The 10,797-nt window shown below is 36.1% G+C and overlaps 1 long non-coding RNA gene across 2 annotated transcripts; it reads left to right on the top strand.

The window, feature by feature from the left end:
- Positions 1–3,323: 3,323 nt before the first annotated feature.
- On the top strand, positions 3,324–7,702 carry LOC136220484 (uncharacterized). 2 transcript variants are annotated; one of them, XR_010684537.1, is made up of 3 exons: positions 3,324–3,697; positions 3,964–4,020; positions 6,759–7,702. It is a non-coding gene; the product is annotated as an uncharacterized lncRNA (long non-coding RNA). The 2 variants fall into 2 exon arrangements; XR_010684536.1 differs by lacking the exon at positions 6,759–7,702 and adding an exon at positions 4,928–6,752.
- Positions 7,703–10,797: the final 3,095 nt, after the last annotated feature.

Raw genomic sequence — 10,797 nt, forward strand, 5'->3', positions numbered from 1 at the left:
ACTTAAGGCAAACATCCACGTCAGGAACCACGAACTCCGGATCTGTAAAATCAATCTCGGGATGCGCCAGTTGAACATACGCCATGATCCACTCGCCATAGTAGTAAGCTCACTCCCCTGCCAAGATCTCCGTGTCCACTAAAGCAGCCTCATGTTCTTTAGCATCCGCATCAATTTGCTCCTTCAATTTAAGGATCTCAGCATCCTTACTCTCATTCAGGGCAATAGCGGACGCATCGTTTGCATTGGCAACAACGACCTCCTTCTCCAATATTTCTATAGTTGCCTTGTCCGCCACTCCTTGAAGGAGATCCGCTTCCATAGCATGCATACGGGTGTATACCTATCAAGGCAAAAGCCAATTCAAGCAAAAGAACAACAGCAAAACTCTCCCTAAAGGAGATCACTCTTTCATCCAAAAATGCAAAAAGGATAGAAGGAACTTACCGTGAGAAGCTCCGTTTTTCCCATCTGGACATGGGCTGATCCCGAGATCTTATTCTGGCTCTCTCGGACTTCCCCTAGTTGGCCAAGAGCTTCGTCCAAATCGTTGATGATGGATTCATTCCTCAGAGATCCTTTGTCACCATATTTGGTGGACCAGTAACCTCCCAAGTCCGGCTTCACCAACTATGCAAGCATTAAAAAGCAGAAAGTAAGATTCAAGTAAGAGAAGAGAAAATAATAAGATCAACATACCTCATCGAGTCTCGCCGTTGGTTTCATGGCTCGCATGGCATCCGCCATTAGCTTTCCTCCACTGATGGACACAGACTTCTTCTTCTTTGGGAGAGGAGGATCAACCAAATCGACGGCAGATCGTTTCTCAGCACTCTTGCGAGGATCCACTACCTGTCCCTTCTTTCGAGCTTCTTCTTCCTTCTGTTTCTTGCGTATCTCTACAAGAGCGCGACTGGCTTCAGACAAACCCCTAACAAGGGAACAATAAAATAATCAAGGTTCAAGGAAAAACAAAAGTTACCTTCATCAAGTTGTGTAAACTTCACGTAAGAGATCTTGTCCCCTTCCCGGCGGATCAAGGGAATGTCATTCATCATAAAGTCCAAGGCGTTGGCGTATGTCCAGGCATCCGCCCTGATACTTTTCAGGATATCCGCCACTTCCTCGTCACTGTCCGTCAATATACGCATGTCTCCAGCCATATGCAAAGGTTTGGCATTCCAAACCGACGGAAATCCTAGAGATTCGCCCTCTCCTATCTTTACAAAGAAAAATCTTTTGTCCCAAAGATGGACATTTGACATCTTACCGCAGAAGGGCGAATAAGTTTTGAATTTAGCGAAAGTGAGGAAGGTTTCGGCCTTTCGCTTCGTTGGTTTATGGAGAGACCGAAAGATGCGAGGGTTACATACTATCCCTAAGTTCGAGGCCAAATAATAATCCAGAGCCAGATCTAACCAGCCATTCGGATGCAGCTGGCAAACAGTGATCTCAAAGTATGCCAAGATGTCCGCCATCATCTTAGGAAGAGGAAGCCGGAATGCTCTTTCTACATGACAACTGTACACAGACAAATATCCACTAGGCGGACAGGCGGGTCGCTGATGAGCAGCCGCCAACTTGGTCTCATAATTCTTAATCCACGGAAAGCGATCCGCCAGATTCGCTAGATCCGCGACGCTCATACAAGACAGAGTGGACTCCGCACGTGGCGCCTTTTTCCTGGACGGAGCTGAAAAAGAAGCCTCCATCCCAGAAAACTGCATAGAACCTATTGTCGGAGTAACCCGAGAAACGGCGACGGGAAGGTTCTGAATCCTACCTAAATGAGTTCGATTGCTATTACGTGCCGAGTTACACAACTCAGCTAAGTCGCAACTGACAGTACCTTCGGAAGAATCAGAATTTTCTGAAGAAAAAGAAGTCCAGCTAACTACGGTTTCGGAAGAAGTGGTCAAATTAAAAAGTTCGAAGGTAGACTCAGAGGATGAAGAAGAACTCCTAAACATTCAGAAAAACAGAATGAAAAGATTCACTTACATGGGAGTTAAGGCTTTGAGGATTCTGAACTCCGAGAAAACTTTGGGAAAAACTTGAAGAAAGACGCAGGAGGAAAACGCAAATGAAGAAGAAAGAGAAAAGAGAGGAGGAAGAAGGCATTTTCTCTTTCCTCGAGCAGTGCGCCTATGACACCTGTCACCCGATGAATGGTCTTGAACAGAGTGACCATTAATACAATACAACATGACGACGCGCAAGGAAGCTCAAAAGCCCTAAAGGACTTTAAAGGTACTTTAGGGGGGCTTCTGATAACATTGAGATATTTACCAAAGGATCAAGGGAGATATTTGCCCCAAAATGGCCGTGTATTGATCACCTGATACTGGAGTGCCATGGCATATCAAGCAAAGTGATCCGATGGGCGGATCACCAAGGCTCCGACATATGAGATCCGTAGTCAAACCTACGTGGAGATCCGCCATAACCTCCCGATTCGCCAACTGAACAGCTGAGCCAATTCCTCAATAAAGGCAATTAATGAGCTATTAATGAGCTAGCGGACATACTTAAAGGAAACCAGTAACTGCCATTAATGGAGCATTAATGGAGACTTTCTAGTTACTAAAGGTTACAACTTCATGACTATATATAGCTTGCATCTCAGGCTATCAAGGTACACATTCACACAATCCTAGAAACCCTACTTTGTCAATTCAGTTTATTCCTCCTTATTCTATACTGACTTTGGCATCGGAGCTTCCCCCTATCGAACCCAACGACGCCCCCACAAGGACGGAAGCTAATCGGAAATTCTCCACTAGTCATCAGATGGCTATTGGAATTTATACTAATTTCATTTATATATATAAATTTTCTAACAATCCCCCACATAAATGAAATTGGAAATGAGACGATTAGGATGTGGTAATAACTTTCTACAGCTAATATCTGCATAGGTTAGGTAGCTAATGTGCCTTGAACCTTCTCTTGTGAAAGTATATTTACTTTACTGGCTGACTAGTAGACGCGATGACTTTGAACTATTCTGCCGTTTATGTAAATGATGATATATCCCACACAGATACCAACATAGCCCGGTATAGGTTTTCATGGTTATGTTCGTTATGGTCATGAACATCGCCTGGTTCTGTGAGAGTTTATGTAACATCTAAATAATTATATATAATTAATATAATGAAAATAATGAAAATAAACAAATAAATAAAAGAAATGATATTAGGTTGTTTTTGTCAAAAAGATAAAAAGAGAAGGAAAAGATGTTAAGTGGGCCATAGTGTTATTTTTTATTATTATCAATTAATATAGTTGGTTATTATTCTAATTTGGGGAGTTTGGGTTGGCAGGGATCAGAACCAAAAGAAAATTCATTCTGCGCAACTTAGAATTTTTTCTTTTCTTTTAACCCTAACTTCCTTCGTAACTCCTTATTTCGATCATCTCTTGAAGCGAAAATTATACCATTAAATTTCTTATTTCGTAAGAAAGATTTTAAGACCACTATTCATATTTTTCTGACTGAAAAGTGTAATGACCGGAGCGAGTATTTTTCACCAAGGAAGTGTTAGATCTCGACCTTTTAGACGATTTTAGTAGTGAAAGGAGTGTATTTTTGGACTCCTCTGAATATTGGCTATCTCGTGGTAGTCTCGGTTCGGACTTCCGACAAGTTTGATGAAATTCCGGCATCCGACCACCGCGTTCCGGCGAGACTCCGGTGAGCGTTTTCCAACAAGAATTTTACCCTTTGTATAGGTTCCAATATATATGATGGTTTTTCTAAACTATTAGTCTTCTATGATAATTGAATTTTTAAAGGGTTAGAATTTTAGATTTAAGTAAATGGTTATTGATTAATTAGATTGAGTTGGAACCTTAATTGATATCGTGGGGAGGGGTTAGGAACATCCCGAATATACATTACATATCTATCATTTTTCTTAAACACGAATTAATTATAGAAATGTATTGTTATATTTATAGGAGAGGAATAAACGGGTGAACAAGAACTCGAACAGTTTGATTAACTCGGGACGAGAGGTAATCATAATTATTAATATTTATATGTTTATATATATATATATATATATATATGAATTATTCCATAAAAGAAATCTATAGATATGTTGTGAACATGCTATACATGATGATGATGATGATAGTATATGGATTATTATATTTATGAATTGTTCAGGAAAGAAATCTATAAGAATGATGTGGATGCAAAACCATGCTATATAAGAGGATGATGATATATGGATTATTCTTTTGTCTGGACAAGTTGTTTTAATAATTATGGTTTAGTTGCATGAAATCTATTTATAGTGTCAATGAGAGGATATACATATATATGTCACTAAATGTGAAATTTGAATTGGTTCTGCTTAATTGAATTTATAGATGATGCATTTTCTGTTCACATGTGGAAGTGTTATTTTGCCACGAAAATATCTATGGTAGGATAAGAATACGTCTCATTTTAGAATTCACTTAATCAGCTAGCTTAAATGGATAGGTACAATGGTTTGGAGGTTTGTTGATACTGTGATCACAAACACCTGGGTAGGGTGTTATTTTACTCTAATTGAGTTTGCACTGTGTCCTGAAACTGGGGGCGATATCAGTACCGTATTATTGGAATAATTATTATAAGGTTAAAAGGATACGTGTCCTGAAACTGAGGGCGATAGCATATACATACGATTGAATATTGTTAACCATGAGACCATTGGACATATTTCACTTAGGTTTAGCTAGGGCCCTTAGAAATAAATATAATAACTTTAGGATATTATTTGTAGTCAAAAGTCTGGTTTGTTATGTTATTTGACTAAATATAATATATATATTAATATATATATATATATATATATATATATATATATATATATATATATTTGTAATTATGCTTATTAGTAGGCAACTCACCCATTGCCATATTTTTCAGGTTAGGTTCAGAGGTTCTCCTATTTGCTAGATTTTCAGGGTTACCCTGCGTTCAGGCTGGCAAGCTTAAGCGTCTCATTCCCATTAGCAAATTTTATAGACATTCTTAGGATTTATTATATTATTGATTTGGATTATTTGCGTAAATTTAAGTGAATATTATTGATGGATTAAATTATTTGGTTGGTTATTTAACCTTTTGGTTATAGGATTTTGATAGACAGAAATAAATGGAGAGCCTTTATATGGTTATGTTGGCGTTTATGCTTAATTATGATAATTGTTTGGTTTCCTGTGTGTTTTCAATGTGACCCGGGACGGGGGTTACAGTTTAAGAGAACTATGCCCCACTAGTCTCCATTGAAGCGACCCCACTTCACTTTGACATAGGTGATTTATTTGCTCAGAATTTCTGACTCACAATGTATCATTAAAAGCATATAGGTTAATCTTTTTCCGTTTGTGTCACTATTTACATCTAGGAATGGACTAGGGTTTAACCCCCTACTGTGAACATGCAAGGTTTATGCAATTAGGTTGTCCCTTTGAACCTAGATCTTGGGATCTCCAGTCAACTAGGTAGGGTTTTCCTTCATATAACGCATCTTCTCTATGGGCTTTAGTCCCATTCCTTTCGATGATTTTTCAACTTGATCTCTATTTAACACTTTGGTTAGCGGATCCGCTGTGTTATCCTTTGATCCAACAAAATCAACAAAAATAACATTTGTTGAGATCAGTTGTCTAACAGAGTTATGTCAACGACGCATGTGTCGATGTCTACCGTTATATATCCCATTTCATGCTCTCTTAATCGTTGCTTGATTATCACAATGTATACAAATTGTGGTCATAGGTTTGGGCCACATAGGAACATCCTCCAAGAAGTTTCGTAGCCACGCAGCTTATTCTCCTGCTTTATCTAAAGCTACAAACTCAGACTCTATAGTGGATCTCGTTATAATCGTTTGCCTTGAGGATTTCCAGGATACTGCTCCTCCTGCTAGAGTAAACACATATCCACTTGTGCCTTTTGGAATCTTTTATATCAGATATCCAACTTGCATCAGAGAATCCTTCTAACACAGCAGGTTCTCTCGTATAGTGCAATCCATAGTCACGAGTATACCTTAAATACCGAAGTATTCTTACAGTGGATTTCCCCTGGATTACTCGTGTATCTACTTAAAATGATGACAATAAAAGCAATATCAGGCCTTGTACAACTCATGAGATACATTGGACTGCCTATAACTTTTGCGTATTCTACTTGGTCTACGCTTTCACCTTTATTTTTACACAAATGTTGGCTACTGTCGATTGGAGTTCTGGCGATACCAGAATCACTCTTACTAAACTTGGCAATAATCTTGTCCACATAGTGTGACTGAGTCAAGATGATAGCGTTAGGTGAACGTTTGATTTGGATACCCAAAATCACATCTACGAGTCCTATATCTTTCATATCAAACCGTGAGTTTAACATGTCCTTGGTACTCTTCAACAATAAGTATGTCATCAACATACAAACACAAAATGATATATCCTTCATTTGTAGTTTTGACATAAATTCATTTGTCACACTCATTTATTTGATAGCCGTTTGCCATCATGACATCATCAAACTTCTTATGCTATTGTTTTGGTGCTTGTTTTAATCTATATAAAGACTTCACCAATTTACATGCTTTTCTTTCTTGACCTGGAGCTACATGTTAAGCCCAAAATATACCTAAAATATCATTAATATTTACATCAGTTTTGCTATGAAATCGTACTGTTTATATCTATTTAGAGTACTTTTACGTCCGAATATGTTTCTTTCATGCAAGGTACCTAATTATTTGGTAAAATCCAAATAGGAACAAAAACAGGTCAAAAACGAAGGAAAAACCCTAAGTTAGGAGCCAAAACGCGAAGAATTCAGCACACCAATACGAGGAGACAAGAACGAAGTCAGAAACGGGAGAAAAATCCGGATTATAGGCAGGGATTCCGGAATCTCAGTAGAGATTCTGAGTCGCGACCGAGAATCCTGATTCTCGATCGCGACACGCCTTTTCCTGGCATCTTCTGCTTCGTTTCGAAGGCTGAAATTGCACTTCCCTATTCTCGGCAGAGAATTTCCATTCTCGGTAAGATCAGAAATTCTGGCAGCACTAAATTCACATGTTTAAATTCAAAGAAACGCGTTCGTTTGGGTGGATAGAAACGTCTCTTCACAGCGAATACGACTCTTCACAATGGACACGACCCTTCAATCACGACTCTTCAATATCTATAAATAAAGAGTTGATTCAGAGTTGAAAAAATGAGAGTTAGATTTGTAAGATTAGAGTGCAGAAGTTATGCAGAAACTCTGACTCAGAGAAGAGTTAGAGTTTAGATTTCAATTTTGTAAAAAGCAATCTGATGTACACAAATTGTTCTTAGATTACTTACAAACACAGTAGCATTTAGATTTAGATGAAGATCAGTTCAATATTAGTTTATGTTTTGGTAGTAGAAGTACCCGTCTCTATTCCGAAGATTCAGCGAGAAGATTAAGTAGCGGATTCGACCCACGAGCCTGACAAACTCTAACGAGGTTTGAGGAAAGGATTGACGACCCAGAACTCTCATGTCGTTTGAATGCTTCCATGCTTTTTATTCTCTGTAAACTTGTATCAAATTCATACTTCATCTAATAAAGTTCATGCAATTCAATAAATTTTTATGTAGCACTTCTGTAAATGATCGGAAGTGAGTTCTGGTGTTTTCATTAAAACGTAGTTAAATTCAATATCTTTACAAGGAAACTTTGTTGAACACTTAGGCAAATTCATTCTTACCAACGATATGATCGTTAGGTCGGCTTATCGGAAGTAAGAATGAATTTGGTTAAGGTAGCAATCTAACCCGACCGTAGGAGGATTGTCTGCGGTTCAAAGCCCTTTAATTGAAGGAGTTTACTTTATTACATTTTTATAATTTATACAAAGTTTAAAGTTGTTTTCTTTGCTTAATGCAAACGAACACAATTATTCTCTTATTTTAAACACTAAACGTTTCTCTTTTGTAATTCATACTCAAAACAGAATTGATTTCTAACATTCTTCATATATTCTAATCTGATTCTTATTAAATCAATCTCAAAACCAATTCCATTAAACGATTTTCCATATTATAAACCTAAAACATGAATCAAACTGAATTAAAATAAGTTTTTGTTGAAAAACGTTCCATGTGGGATCGATATCTTTTTATTACTACAAGCGAAATCGTGCACTTGCGGAAATCACTCAACAAGTTTTTGGCGCCGTTGCCGGGGAATGCCAATTTTTAACAAAAATTTATATTTTTTTCGTGTTTTATTCCGAACCTTGGTTTATAATATATGTATTTATTTATTTTATAGTTTTTATTATTTATTGAGGATGGTCACTAGGACTAAATCCTCGTTGTTATTTAACGTTTGCATTTAGATGTTTGCAGATAAAAAAAATCCAAGTTTTTTCAAAGATAAACTGGAGATTTGATTATCAATGAAATTCATAGAAGGAGTCTACAGAAAAGAAATTCGGCTAGCAAATACATCAGAGAGGAAAGAAATTTTTTGAAGCAGCATGTCAGACGTGACATATAATTTTTTCCGGAAAAATTTACCTTTCCCCAAACACATTTAACTCTTTTCTATAAACTAAACCCTTCACCAGAACATCATATCTCTTTGTTAAGAAAATATCTTTTCTACACTAAACCCAAATAATTTTCTTTTTTTTTATCATTTCCTTAAAACACCTACATTTATCTCTCTAAGAAACAGCTGATCAACTCTTCTCAGACAGATATATCAGAAGTAGGATGGAATTATCTTATCCGTTAGAAAGGAATTGTATACTTTTAATATAGTTTTGAAAGTTTCGGTTCGTGTGCGTAGTTCCAGTTCGTGCACAAAACCAGAAGTTCGGGCATTCAACCGGAATCAGTAGATCCTTAAATTGAGAAAACGTAAAAATTATATATTCTTTTTTTTTTCCAGGTAAGTAAAACTGGACAAGACCATATTTAAATCTGGTCCACATAATTGATTTGTCCAAAATTTAGATTCTCCTTGAGAATTCTTAAGGATTATCACATTTTTAGTTTTTAGTTTTTCGTATTTTAATATTTACATTTTATTTTAGTATTAATCTTTAGTTTAGAAAATAATAGCCTGATTAAAAATAAATAAAAAAATTTCATTGAAAGAGATTCAAAATATGCTATGTATCTTCAATATTTATACTTAATGAGGAAAATGTCTTTAGATTTCAAAAATCTCAATTGAATTAAAATTACACATAATTTAAGTTTCCGTTTGTATAGAGATTTTTACAATCTCTACAGTGACTTTTGTTTGATGTTTTGAAAAATTCTGCACTTACTGAGATTTTTAAATCTCAACTGAGATCTTTACTTTCAATGTCTTATAAAAATTTTGAAGTTACTGAGATTTTTGAAAATCTCTATAAACATTAGGGAGGACCAATGCAAAGCATTCCTTGCCAAGGGGCAAGACGTGTCATGATCAATATTCTACATTCTCGACCTCGACACATATATTTTGAATTTTTTTTTAAAAATAATAAATAATTTTCCTCTCTATGTATTTAATTTCTAATTTAGATTTTATTCACCAAGAGGCACAAAAAGGCACCTCGTCATTTTTCATAGTCATGATTTTTGGTTTGAGACCAACAAATTATTAACTTGATATATTTTCAACATTACAATTTTTGATTCTTAAATTTTTTAGTTTTTAGGTTAGTGTATATCAAGTTTAAACACAATATGAAATTATTAAAGTCATGTTTCTAAATCAGTTTTCAGGAAATTAATGTGTATATATGAAATTTCAGGAATCTCAGTTGAGATTTCAGGAATCTCAATTGAGATTCCAGGGATTCAATTATTCAAGGAAAGGGAGGCAAATCAGCATGTCGCGACTGAGAATCCCGATTCTCGATCGTAACACGGGTCTTTTCCGGACATGTCTCCTTCTTTATCCTTCAGTTTATGCACCTATGCTGTATGTTTCGAAAAAACAAGTTTTTTCATGTTCAAATGGTGTGAATTTGCACATTTTTAATCCCAACAGACACATTGATTTGTCCTGGATTGATTATAAATAATTGAAAAAGATCAGATTTCTGTTACTTACATTTTCTATTCATCTCTATCAGACAAAATCTGATTTCTTCTCAGTTATCAAACATTTAAAAAACAAAGTTACTGAAACTTTTTTCATTTCAAACATGACTACCAAGCATAAATCTTCAAAGAAGAATGCTGCTGCACGCACCAAGCATACTGATATGTCAGAACGCTACAGAGCACCATTCCCTATTTATAATCATGATGAAGGAATGTATGTGTTGGGAGACATTTTCCATGGCAACACCATTAATTCCTCAAAAATCTTAATGGAGGGATTAGTTTCCGCATCACGTTCCAAGGACAGAAAAATTAGATACAGGGAATATAATATGTGGAAGTATTTTAGGAACCAAAGACGTTGTTTCGGTTCCATGGACTGATAAAGAACCATTCCCTATCCTTGACTATGAATTCCTGGAAAGTGAGGGATTTGTCCAAAGAATTTTCCAAGTTGGCCCACGATTTCTTTCTGCGGAAGAAAGACAGATCTTCGTTCAAGCGAAGATTGATCGTTATCGGGTTATGCAAATCCCAATTCAATGGGATGAGTTTTTAGTTTAGATTGATTTGTTTTGATTAATTTTAATCTATTTGTTTGTTTCTGTATATAGGTTTGTTTTTCCTTGTATTTATGTTCTTGTTGATTTATGTAAATATGTGTTCCTGCAATAAGAATTCAATTCATTTCATACT

Source organism: Euphorbia lathyris, chromosome 2, assembly GCF_963576675.1.
Source record: "Euphorbia lathyris chromosome 2, ddEupLath1.1, whole genome shotgun sequence".
In the NCBI taxonomy this organism is placed as follows: domain Eukaryota; kingdom Viridiplantae; phylum Streptophyta; class Magnoliopsida; order Malpighiales; family Euphorbiaceae; genus Euphorbia; species Euphorbia lathyris.